Here is a 13,625-nt window from a genome sequence, read left to right as displayed (position 1 = left end):
ATGAGATTACAAGTTTTGATTGGTAAAGACAATAGCGTAGTTGTAATAGACTTCTGTAAGGCATTTGACTTGATATTGCACGACACTTTGATTAAAACACTAGAATGATAGAAAATTAACAGGGCACACATAAAATGGATTAAAAGCTGGCTAACTGATAGATCTCAAAATGGAACTGTAAACAGTGAATCATCATTGAGTGGATGTGTTTCTAGTGTGGTCCCACAGAGATCAGTTCTTGGCCTTATGCTTTTTAACATTTTTATTAATGACCTGATAAAGTTTGCAGGTGACACAAAAATTGAGGGAGTGGAAAATAATGAAGAGGACAGGCCACTGGTTCAGAGCAATCTGGATTGCTTTGTAAACTGGACACAAGCAAACAATATGTATTGTAATATGGCTAAATGTCAACGTGTACATCTAGGGACAAAGAATGTAGGTCATACTTACAGAACAGGGGACTCTATCCTGGGAAGGAGTGATTCTGAAAAAATGTAGGTGGGCGTGGATAACCAGCTGAATGTGTGCTCCCAATGTGACACTGTGGCCACTGTGCAGGGCACTGGACTAGAAGACCTCTCGAGGTCCTTTCCAGTCCCACAAATCTATGATTCTATGAAAAGGGCTAATGTGATGCTTGGATCCATAAACAGAGGAATCTTATGTCACAGTAGAGAAGTTATTGTACCTCTGTATTTGGAACTGCTGTGACCGCTGCTGGAATCCCATGTCCAGTTCTGGTGCCCACAGTTCTAAAAGGATGTTGATAGATTGGAAAGGGTTCAGAGAAGAGCCATGAGAATGATTAGCAGATTAGAAAACCTGCCTTACAATGTCAGACTCCAGTAGCTCAATCTATTTATCTTAACGAAGAAGTGGTTAAGAGGTGACTTGTACTTATGTAAGTGCTTACGTGGGGAACAAATATTTAATAATGGGCTCGTCAATAAAGCAGAGAAAGGTCTAACATGATCCAGTGGCTGGAAGTTGAAGCTTGACATGTTCAGGCTGGAAATAGGCATACATTGTTAACTGGAAGGGTAATTAACCATTGGACAATTTACCAACAGTCAAGGCAGATACTCCATCACTGGCAATTTTAAAATCAAGATTGGATGTTTTTGTAAAAGCAATTCTCTAGAGATTATTTGGGGGGCAGTTCCCTGCCCTGTGCTATGCAGGGGGTCAGACTAGATGGTCACAATGGTCCTTTCTGGCCTTGGAATCTATGAATCATTGCAGAGGGGAAAAAGAGGAGCAGATAGCTGAGTTCCTCCCTCCCTGTGCAAGCAACAGTAAATCACAGAAGAGTGAATTAGGTTAGTCAGGGGGGCCAGGTGGAGGAGGGGATGTCCACAGTCCATCCCCCTTGTTGCTTAAGGGAGGGCAACAGAACACGGGTGGTCGGGTACTCTTCTGATGTCACTTTGTTCTGAGACAGGCCCTCAAAGGGGCCAGCACTGTGTCGTGCTTTCTCAGGCTGATTGCAATAGCAGGTTGGCAGCAGGTGAGGAGGGCTGGTGTGTGCATCCTGAGAGCAGGCTTATTAATAGTACACGGGAGAATTAACTAGCAAATCCGTAGCAATCTTTCAAACACTCAGATAGCTATTTACCTGTCCCGGAAGTGTGTTCCCACCTGATGCTTATTATTTATTTATTGTGTGTATTATGGTATTAGCAGCCCCAGCCACAGACCAGGGCCCCCATTGTGTTAGGCACTGTACAAAGACATTCTCTGCCCTGGAGAGCGTACTGAAATGCCGTGAGCAGCTACACAGCTCACAGGAGACCTTTTATTGTTAACTTCTGCCCAACAACATGACTGTATCTCCTATAACACCGAATACTAGTATTAACTAGTTATACGTTTGTGTGCCCAAAGGTCCTGTCCAGCCTGTGGCCCTGTGATGAGGGTGGGCTAATCCTCAAGGGTAGTAAGGCCTAGAGGTCAGCTCAGCCCTGTCCCATTGTCATGGCCCTTTAAGAGTCGGAGGTCTGATGTCGGCAAGAGTCTGGGAAATAGGAGATGTGGGTAGAGAAGAAGTAGACCTGGGGGTAAGTAGTGTTTGGGAGAGAAACCTATTACTGTTCCTTTAAGGGCATAGAACCTGGAGCCTTGCAGATTGGGTTGGGCAAAACTCCCCACTCACCCAACCAAATGGGGATGAACTGGGGAAGGGGACCAGCACAGAATCATGGAAATGTAGGGCTGGAAGGCACCTCGAGAGGCCATTAAGCCCCGCCCCCTGCACTGAGGTGGGACCATATAACACTAAACCATTCTGGACAGATGTTTGTCCAACCTGTTCTTAAAAACCGCCAATGACGGGGTTTCCACAGCCTCCCTTGGAAGCCTGTTCCAGAGCTTCACTCCCCTTAGAAAACTTTTCCTACTATCTGATCTAAATATGCCTTGCTGCAGATTAAGCCCGTTACTGCTTGCCCTACCTTCAGTGGACATGGAGAGCCATTGATCACCGTCCTCTTTAGAGCAGCCCTGAACACATTTGAAGACTGTTATCAGGACCCCCCTCCATTTTCTTTGCTCAAGACTGAACACGCCCAGTTTTTTTAACCTTTCCTCATCGGCCAGGTTTTCTAAGCCTTTTCTCATACGTGCTGCCTGATCTCCCACGGTGAGGATCTACAGCAGCGGCAGAAGGGTGGTTTTCTGCATTCTTCAAGCCTAAAGGTGAAGGGATGATTGTGGAAAAGAGGCCAGCTGGAGCAGACATTGTTTCAGGGCCTGCAGCTGGTCAGAAAGAGAGCCCAGCTCTGGGGGAGCTCCAGTGCTAAGGAGAGGTGGGGGAGCACCATGCAGCACAATCCCGCTGCCAGCAAGGCTGGGAGTGGACTTGCAGAAGCTCCTCAGTAGCTGGCTGAGAAGGACTGACGTGAGATGGCCAAACCACAGAGCAGGTGCCATGGACTCGGCAGTCCAGGGAGAGACGCTGATGAACAAGGAAAGGTAGGAACAACCCAGAGAGGTGGTGAGGGATTGGAAGGAGTAGTCAGGCTTACCGCGGGGCCCCTGGCTGGAACCCAAAGCAGGGGGTGCGCCTGTGTTACCCAACCAGCCCTCAGCAAGAGGAGACAGTTGAAACCTCAGGACTGAGAAAGGCAAAGACTGACAAAGTCTCAGAAGGGGGCTGAGGACTTGACGCAAAGGCCTGTGGACTCTGGGAGTATGTCTACATTGCAATTAAAAACCTGTGGCTGGCCCTGCCAGCTGACTGGGGCTTGGGCTAAGCGGCTCTAGGATCCTGGGAGGTGGGAGGGTCCTCGAACTTGGCTGCAGCCTGAGCCTGAATATCTATACTGCAATTAAAGAGCCCCTGACCCTGATCCCTGTGAGCCCAAGTCAGCTGGCACAGGCCAGCCGTGAGTGTCTAATTGCAATGTAGATATACCCTGAGCCTTGTCCTATCTCTTACCATGGAAAAGGACTAGGTTTCAAAGGTGAACTGGCCAGAGGGCCAGGATACAGAAACCGCTGGCTGAGATAAGTCTAAAATGCCAGACAACAGGGTGTGCTAAGGTAGAAAAATCCCTAAAATACTGCATCCTAGTGTGAGGGTGAGTGTGCACCACAACCACACCCTTTGTGCTAGGCGCTATACAAATATGGAGGTAGAACTTACAAGTCAGTGATCATGGTGGTGATTGGTTCACTCTGCTAGTTATATTTTTATTTATTTATTTTATAAGGAAGGGGCAGAGACTGAGTGAAGGTTAGGGAATGACTTTGAGTGAGGGAGTAGGCGATGGAAGGAAGGAGTTAAAAAGGACCCTCTTTGTGGAGCTGATCCAAAGCCCAATGAAATCAGCATAAGTTCTGCCCATTGGCTTGATTTGGCTTTGAGTCAGGCATTAAGTTCCTTTGTAGGCGCTCAAAAATGCTGCAGCGTAAGTGTCTCTAAGTTACAGGAATGGTGACATGATGCAGCTGGGCATTCACAGCAGGGAAGATGGAATTTGGACAGGCATCCTCAAGGATCTCAAAATGTAATTGTCAACGGAGGTAGAATGGGACTTCTCAGCTGGGGTGTGCTGTGTGTTTGTAGGGGGGTCCTGCTGTGATCGCCCAACGCTAGTCAACATTTTTTATCAGTGATCTAGAAGAAAATATAAAGTCTTTGCTGCTGAAGTTTGCAGGTGACAAAGGCTGGTGGAATGATAAATAATGCTGAGGAGAAGCCATTGACACAGAGTGATCTGCCCCACTCAATAAGACGGGTACAATGAAACGTGTTTTATAATGTAGTGTAGCTCCAGGAATGGCATTATATGCAAATTACAGTACTGCCAAACCCAAGTGTTCAGAAATCCGAAGCTAGTCCCCCAAATTTCATGAGAGTGATTTAAAAATCACTACATTTTACAAAATAACAGTGTGTAGCATCTTTCTATTTGCCTTCTGGATTTTGAGCCTTTAGGGGTCATGTATTCAGGCTTTTCTCCAGAAACATGAGTGTTAGAAACTTGCTTTGTTTTTTTAAATGCAAACTGAGAATGTCACATAATTGCAGGACTCCAGGAGCTGAGGCTTTAAGGAAAACACCAACCAGCATGAAAGTCGGCAACAGTGAAATTATGTAATTTGCAGAGAGTGCAACTATTTGATACAGGGGGGTGATTAACCATTGAAACAAATTACCAAGAGAAGGGGTTTTCTTTCCATTACTCATCAGTATGCTCTAGTTTGGTCAGAGTGATTGCGTTAAATGCAGCAGGGATCATTGTATGCACCAGGTCAGTGGTTATTAACATGCAGCCCAATCAGCACACAGCTGCGGCTCAGGACCATACACGTAGTATATATATTGTGTGGCTGCAGCCACACAACACATAGGGAGCTGTATATGCGGCTCACAATGGTAAATAGTCTAGTCCAGTTGTTCTCAATCTATCATCAAGGTCCCTTCTAGCCTTAAAATCCATTAATCTGGAACAGCCTTCCAAAGAGAACCGTGGGGGCAAAAAACCTAACTGGTTTCAAGTCTGAGCTTGATAAGTTAATGGAGGGGAGGCATGATGAGACTGCCTATAATGGCATATGGCCCATCCGTGACTGCTATTAGCAAATCTCTCCAATGGCTGGAGATAAGACAGGAGGAGGGGAGGGCTCTGAGCTCCTACAGAGAATTCTTTCCCAAGTGTCTGGTTGGCAGATCTTGTCCACATCTGATCACCATATTTGGGATCAGGAAGGAATTTTTCCCCAGGTCAGGTTGGTAGAGACCCTGTGGGAGGGGGTTTGGCTTCCTCTGTGGCGTTGGGTACAGGTCACTTCCTGGTTTGAACTAAAGTAAATGGTGGATTCTCTGTAACTTGAAATCTATAAAGCAAGTTCTGAGGACTTCAGTAACTCAGCTATGGTTATGGGCTTATTACAGGAGAGAATGGGTGAGGTTCTGTGGCCTGCGATGTGCAGGAGTTCAGACTAGACCAGTGCTTCTCAACCTGCGGCCCAGTCAACATCCTTAGGGCCATGGAGGTAGTATTGGCTGCTCCCACAATGATAAATAGGTGAGAACCACTGGACTAGATGATCATGATGGTCCCATCTGGCCTTAAAGTCTGAGTGTACAATCTGATATTTCCTGGAATTTTTGATGTCACCAGCAGCTCATCTTGAAAATCTGGAGCAAGAAATGCACGTGAGAGACTTGATTTTCCTGTCTCCACTGCACAGTTGCATGTCAAAGTCTGACACCCTGTGGAATATAGCAGTACTGTAATGACTAGAAGTGGGAAATCCTCAGCTCTTCGGCACTGCCTTTGTTTCTGACCTGAGCTCTGTGTTCTAATATAAGGAGTACTTGTGGCACCTTAGAGACTAACAAATTTATTTGAGCATAAGCTTTCATGAGCTACAGCTCACTTCATCGGATGCATTCAGTGGAAAATACAGTGGGGAGATTTATATACATAGAGAACATGAAACAATGGGTGTTACCATACACACTGTAACGAGAGTGATCACTTAAGATGAGCTATTACCAGCAGGAGAGCCGGGGGGGGGGGGAACCTTTTGTAGTGATAACACCCATTGTTTCATGTTCTCTATGTATATAAATCTCCCCACTGTATTTTCCACTGAATGCATCCGATGAAGTGAGCTGTAGCTCATGAAAGCTTATGCTCAAATAAATTTGTTAGTCTCTAAGGTGCCACAAGTACTCCTTTTCTTTTTGCGAATACAGACTAACATGGCTGCTACTCTGAAACCTGTTCTAATATAGTTCATTGTTTCCTTTGCAAAGACATTCACACTGAACAGTCATTTGCTCATCGCCTGGTTTGGGGCCAATACCCTTCTTTGGCATTTTACTGAATTTTGCAGAAAGGAATCTCTTCTGGCTTTTTCCCCCTTGCCTCCCAGGCAGATAAATTGGAAATAATCCCCAAATCAGAGCAAACTGCAGTAGGACTTGTGCTGGTTTGAACTGGGTTTTGGGAACACTGTTCTGTGTGAGTAACCTGGCTAGCTGAATCTGAATAGCCTATCTTTTGTAAAATTTTGGCATGGGGACTTCACTTTTTGGATCATTTGCCTCAGTATAAATCTAGAATCTCCATTGAAGTCAATGAAGCTGCTCCAGATTTATGTGTTTGTAAATGAAATCACCACCTGCCTTGTAGTCTCCTGCTCTGAAGATATTGCTTGTATGAATAATATCTAGCTCCCTTTTCATCAGATCTCAAAGCACTTAACTCTATTTAGAGTGTGAGTTTCCAGCCACTGAGTCACTGACAAGGCCAGCTCTACACACAGTCAGGTTCTCGGATGCAGTGCAGCAGCTTTATGACAAACCATGGGCTCAATTCTTGGTTCTGTTGAGGAAGCGATGGGGAACGAGATTCCACTTCTCTGATCCTGGGGCCACCAAGAGCTGGAGCAGCCCCAAGCACAAGCCTAAGAACTTGTCCAAGGTACACCATCTAGAGTGGTCCTATAGGTATTGATCTCAGTTCTCTCTGAGTGTCCCCTATGCACAGCTGACTATGATGGACTCTGCCACCCAAAGATTCCTCTGCACTGGGGGGAGCCCTTGGCTGCCCCTTTGGGGTACCTTTCTTGCTGCTGAGGCAATATGAAGCAGGCAGAGCAGGGATCAAGGGTCTGGCCCCGTAGGTGGACCTTGGCTGTGGAGCTGGTGTATCCTGCCTGGCTGTGCAGCTGGTTTGAAAAATGCTGAATTTTGAATGAAAAAATATTGATTACACACCTTTCTCCATTTTTCACCCTGCTGTAGCCAGGAGGCTTCCCTGTGTGAAGGGCAACAGAGCTGGGGTAAGGGCATTTCTTCCATGCCCTCACTTCCTGCTGTGGCACAGCTGGAACAAAGGAGATCTAGCCAGAGCTGCTAGATCTGTGTGGATGTCGCTCAGCCAGGCTTGTTGTGACCTGCTTAGATGAGTCCCAAACTGGCTGCCAAACCGTGGATGCACTTGCAGCGTGGACAGGGCCTAACATGCAATGGTAACATTACCAGCTATAAACCACGGTAACAATCTGTGCCTGATTCTCCCTTGCCATGCACCTCGGGGAAACGCTAGCCCATGAAGCATGAAGAGCGCCACCGACAGGCTGGGAGTTTTAAAATTCTACCTGCCCGGCAGGGTGGATCCCACTGAATAAGACTGAGTTCCTGTGAAGAAGGGTGCTTCATTCCAGCAGGACAAGGTACGATGTTGCAACGGCAGGGCTGCAGTGAATCCTTGACCCCATTTCCAGCAGTCTGTGATGCTGCTTTAGAATTCTTTTCATCCAAATACTGCCCAAGCCTCCACTGCTTAGCGTGTGCTGCTTGACAAGATCCTAGCCTCAGGTGCTAAACCTGCAGGACATACACATTCAAATTGCAAACTGTGCTTCTGTGGGCAACATAAAAGCCATACATCGCTGACAGAGCATTTGAACCGGGGCTTAATAAGTCTCTCCAAAGTTACCTTCCATCCAGGAAGCACGCAGTCAACAGCACTTTGATGGTTTTTGGCAAGTGGCAGAGAGAAACTGTGTTGTTCTTGTAATCTCTTCTCTTCTCCTCCACCTTGACATGCTTTAAATGTAAATGGGGCCATTTACCCATTTCTGTGTCCAGACAGTCAGTCTGTCAGCACTTTAATGTATGAATTTATCTTCCCAAATTAAATGAGTAAACTGTGCAAAGGTAGTGGTTTGCAGCTGTATGCTCTCGGGGCTGGATTCTCAGCTCACCGCAGGGGACAATGGAACTATGTCAGTCTCTGCAAAGAATCAAGCCTATATTAGGCAGGGCAGGTGGTCCCCATGGAAAGCCTGAGTAACCACCGTCCTGTGGCTCTTTACACAAGCCTGATGAAGTAAAGAAGCTGTGAGGCTGGCAGATATGGCCACCCCAGGGAAGTCCCCTCACTCCAAAGCATGTAGGGGACTCCCTGGATGACATAAACCTGGTGTGATGGCTCCATGCTGTCTTCCCTTGTAGCCCCCAGCATGGAGAGATTAGGGATAAGGGGCATGGCCAGAGAGAACAGGGTGTGGCCACCGGTAGCCAAATGTAAGTTAGAGCTGCCCTGAGGTTGCCCTAACTTACGCTTGGTGAAGTGGGGGTTGTGAAGCCACCTTTGCTGCCCTGCACCTCCTGTGCCAAGCATAGTATGGTCGGCACCGCAGCCAACCCCAGCGAGTAGCTGGAGCAGATGACATTCAAGGCTGCTCTGTGCTGTTGCATCGCCCAAGTCCCAAGGGAGTAAGAACCCTCCTTGCCTCCTACAGGGGCTCCCTGGACTTTGGGCTCCTTTCCCACTTCCTCCATGTGGGCAGGCAATGGGCAAGCAGTGTCTGCACTGCCCCATTGCACAGGGCAGTGCTAATGTCCCCGTCACTGGAGTCCTTACAATGAATTGTTCGAGAGTAACTAACACAGACCCATACTTGCCGCTCTCTGCCAGCTAGTCTGGATTGAGCCGTCACCCGCTGCACCGAGGCTCTGAATGGCTGGCCTGTGGTGGCTGAGGCTATAATCAGGCGGTTCTAAGGGCAGGCGGTTTGTTTCTCTGCTTTAGGTAAGAACTGGTTCTGATTTTCCTGGAAGCACTTAGCTCTTGAAGGACAAGTGTTCTCGGAAGGCATTGTCTGGCTGCTTCATCCCCCGCACACCCTCCTGGCAGTCCCTGCGGCAGCCAGCCATGCAGCCAGCGCATACAGACGGACAGGCAGCTGGCCACCCACCCAGAGGAGCCTTTTCTCCCGGCCACCAGTGTCAGAGGCTGAGACTATGCGGGGTGGGAAGGTGTGTGCCAGAGCCACCATTCTTGGCTGGAGATGGTGGGGGTGGAGGAGGCCGTGGTATGAAATAGGACAGACATTTTGGAGTGGTGGGGAGGTGGGGGTGGGGTTACCATACATCTGGGTTTTCCAGAACATGACCTCTTTTCTGATCCTCCGTCCGGGCGGATTTTTCAAATAAGAGAAAATGTCCAGGATTTCTGTAGCGCAGACATTGCAGCTCAGAAAGAACCGTGTCTGCACCCTGATGGGTCCCTCTGCTGCAGCCACAGCTGCCGGATCCTGCCTACCCAGGCCTGGCCCGCCAGGTAAGTGAAGCCACCAAGCAACTCTTGGCTAGGCCGCTTGCCCCACTGCGGGGCCTCAGAGTCCGGCCAGGATGCGTGACAGGGCCAGGTCCCAGCTCTCTTCCCTGGGGAGGGGGAGAGGCCCGTGCAAAGGTGCTGACTGACAGGCTGGCCCTGAGTCCCAGTCCTGTGCCAGCTGCTCTGCCACTGTGACAGGGAGCAACATGGCCCACTACCTTGAGTGTGAGGCTGCAGGTACGTCCTCCAGCACTCCCAAATGCCCCCTCCCAGCACACACACACCCCACCAACACCCCCCCAAATACTTGCTCTTGCACCTTCCCAAATACCCGCTCCCCAGCAGCGTCCTCTATTTGGGAACTTGGTAACCCTAGGAGTGGGGGGTTGTGGTTGGTAGGCCTGTCTGTATATTGTTCTGCCTACCACCCTCAGTGCTCTGGTGCCAGCTCCATAGCAGGGGGGTCTGTTACATTATGCTACACTCCCCACACACACACTTCTCTCTGCTTCCTGGGACTCCAGGCTTTGCTCCAGTCCATCCCCACTTGGCTTACAAACCTCGCGGCAGGCCGCAGCAGCCCCCGTCAGCGTGAGCAAAGGCACATAACAATCCTTCACATACCAGGCTCTGAACAGGAGCAGAGCCCAGTGCAAACACCTTCTGCAGGCTGATAACACGTGTGCCCCCACCCTGTCAACATCTGAGGGGAGCCTCCCTGGGCCTAGTTCACAGATCAATTGAAGAGCTTCCCCCCATTCTTGTTATGGAGCTGTCATCCTATTTCTGCTCTCCCTATTCTTCCTTCTTCAGGGCTGCCTGGGCGTTTCTCCTCCACTACTAGCCCTGACAGCTCATATTCTTCACAGCCTGGCAGCTGATTGAGCCCAGCAGCTAAAGCACTACCTGGTATTTATAGTCAATGCTAATTTCCATCCCCAAGGGCTCGGAGAGCGCTTTATAGTCTGGAGGGGCAGATTCTGATCTCTTTTATTCAGGTGTAAATCAGGAATAACTCAAATGACCTTGCGGATTTACACAGAGAGCAGAATCTGACTCTTATGCTGGGCCAAATTTCTGCAGGGATGCAAGTGGTGGTGTAGAGTGAGTTAAAATTGATGTAAGCAAGACAAAAATGTGCACATGGCAGAGTAGTGTAGCATGGAGATCTGGGTACAGGCTATAGTTATGAATGTAGGCATATGTCTGTGTATAGAACATTGTAATTATAACCAGGATGCAACTGCAGCATCCCCTCACAACAGAGGGTGAAATAATTGGGCAGGGAAGGTCACCTCCCTGGCTAGTTGTTTACATGAAACTAACTGGAAGCACCTAGCATTGTGCAACCCAGGGAGTGACAATGATGGGTCATTAAAGTTAATCGAAAGACATTGAAACTGAAAGGAAAACCCCAGCCTTGGAATACAAGGGAGGAAGGTGTTTTCCCCCTGTGATGGGGCATCCATCCCACACGGGCACGTAAGATGTTAATAGTGCCCTAGGGAGGCAGTGTGGGAAGTGGCCAGTAGGAGAGCACCTGTGAGAAACAGCCAATTGAGGCCCAGCAGGCTCAGATAAGAAGAGCCACCGGGCAGAGCAGGGTCAGTCTCTGCCTGGAGCTCAAGGAAGGAGGGCTGGGTTCCTAGCAGGTGGATGGAAGCTAGCACCATGGACAGAGCAGTTGCTGGCAGGGACCGGTGGGGTGAGAGGGAGCTCCTAGCTTGCTGCTAGGTCTGGCAGTCTGAGGAGAGGGTGAAGAAGGTGCTGGGGTCGTGGGGAAGTGGCCAACGGAAATGTACTTGGAAGTTGGAGGGGACACAGCACATGGCTGCCTTCTACAGGGTCCCTGGGTCGGGACCCAGAGTGGTGGGAGGGCCTGGGTCCCCCTGACTTGCCAGTGGGGGAGTGGCTGGACAGTTGGACTGCAGTACTAAACCCCAGAAAGGGGGAGCATAGATGGTGACATGGCTGAGGGCTGTGTTGTGAAGAGGGTGTTGCGTTCCCAGGAGTGAGGCGGGTCAGAGAGCAGACACAATGGTGAGTGAGGCACCATCGAGAAGGATGTATTGACCTGAGGAGCTAATCCCCAAGCTGGCCAGCTGGAGGTGCCAGCATGGTGAGTGGAGTCCTGTCACACCCTCACTCTGTGTAACCATGAATATGCACAGTCTGAGAGAGAAGGGGGGAAAAAAACCATTAAAAGGGACTGTCAAGGTTCCTCCCCCACTCTGAACTCTAGGGTACAGATGTGGGGACCTGCATGAAAAACCTCCTAAGCTTATCTTTACCAGCTTAGGTCAAAACTTCCCCAAGGTACAAAATATTCCACCCTTTTGTCCTTGGATTGGCCGCTACCACCACCAAACAAATACTGGTTACTGGGGAAGAGCTGTTTGGACACGTCTTTCCCCCCAAAATACTTCCCAAAACCTTGCACCCCACTTCCTGGACAAGGTTTGGTAAAAAGCCTCACCAATTTGCCTAGGTGACTACAGACCCAGACCCTTGGATCTTAAGAACAATGAACAATCCTCCCAACACTTGCACCCTCCCTTTCCTGGGAAATGTTGGATAAAAAGCCTCACCAATTTGCATGGGTGACCACAGACCCAAACCCCTGGATCTGAGAACAATGAAAAAGCATTCAGTTTTCTTACAAGAAGACTTTTAATAAAAATAGAAGTAATTAGAAATAAGAAATCCCCCCTGTAAAATCAGGATGGTAAATACCTTACAGGGTAATTAGATTCAAAACATAGAGAACCCCTCTAGGCAAAAACCTTAAGTTACAAAAAAGATACACAGACAGAAATAGTTATTCTATTCAGCACAATTCTTTTCTCAGCCATTTAAAGAAATCATAATCTAACACATACCTAGCTAGATTACTTACTAAAAGTTCTAAGGCTTCATTCCTGGTCTATCTCCGGCAAAGACAAAATGTAGACAGACACACAAACCCTTTGTTTCTCTCCCTCCTCCCAGCTTTTGAAAGTATCTTGTCTCCTCATTGGTCATTTTGGTCAGGTGCCAGCGAGGTTACCTTTAGCTTCTTAACCCTTTACAGGTGAGAGGAGATTTCCTCTGGCCAGGAGGGATTTTAAAGGGGTTTACCCTTCCCTTTCTATTTATGACAGGGACAAAGGTTTGAAATGATGACTACCCAGAAAAAGGGCCAGCATCAAAGCGGGCACTGTCCATGGAACACTGGATCCCCTCTAGCACAGACACCATGCTGAGAAACTGTTCAGAGTAGGTAATAAGTAAATTGTAGGAGAAAAGGGAATTTAGCTACTACAGATGTGTAGAGCCTGAGATTGTGTCTTTATGTTTAGTTCTTGTGGAACTTGTCTGTGTTGTTTTTCCTCACTATTTCATCTCCAAATCTGTGATTTTTCTATTACATACACTTTGTTTATTTTTACCCCAAGCAGGTCTCTGTTGTGTGGAGCATGAGGGCCAAAGGGAACTGATAACTGGGGGTGTGTTTTGCTCCTCCAGGGGAGACAAGCAAGAAGGGAAAATCCAACTGTCTGGTAGCTAAGAACTTGGGGAGATGAATTTGGGAGCAGAAGCGCCATTGGGGTCACCTTGCAGGGAGTTATTCGGCTGGTGGAAGCCAGGGTGAGACCTTTACACTCATAGGCTGGCAACTAGTGTCAGAGCTGTGAGCCATAGCAGCCTAGCATTAAAGCCCCCAAAGTTACAAGGCAGGTGGTGAAAGAACCCTAAGGGTCTCGATGATCCCCAAAGTGACACAGAAGCCTCGTCTCGTGCAATTCCCAGCCTTCTGTCTAGAGGTTGGGCGCCCACATAAGCTTGGATGAGCCTCAGGTAAACATTTGAACCAAACCTGTGGACCTTCACCCATTGCTAATGGCAATATCCCATTCCAGGGGTTTTCATAGTATGGACCATGCTTTGTCAGAGAGACTGTCTCTTGGGCAACTCCCCTCCCATTTGCCATCATGATGCCTGTGGCAGCTGTGCACCTGGAAAGCCCAACACAGGTGTCTGTAGCTGTCTTTAAAGCCT

The sequence above is a fragment of the Natator depressus genome, chromosome 8 (genome assembly GCF_965152275.1).
Source record: "Natator depressus isolate rNatDep1 chromosome 8, rNatDep2.hap1, whole genome shotgun sequence".
Classification (NCBI taxonomy): Eukaryota; Metazoa; Chordata; order Testudines; family Cheloniidae; genus Natator; species Natator depressus.
This window is presented reverse-complemented; position numbering follows the sequence as displayed.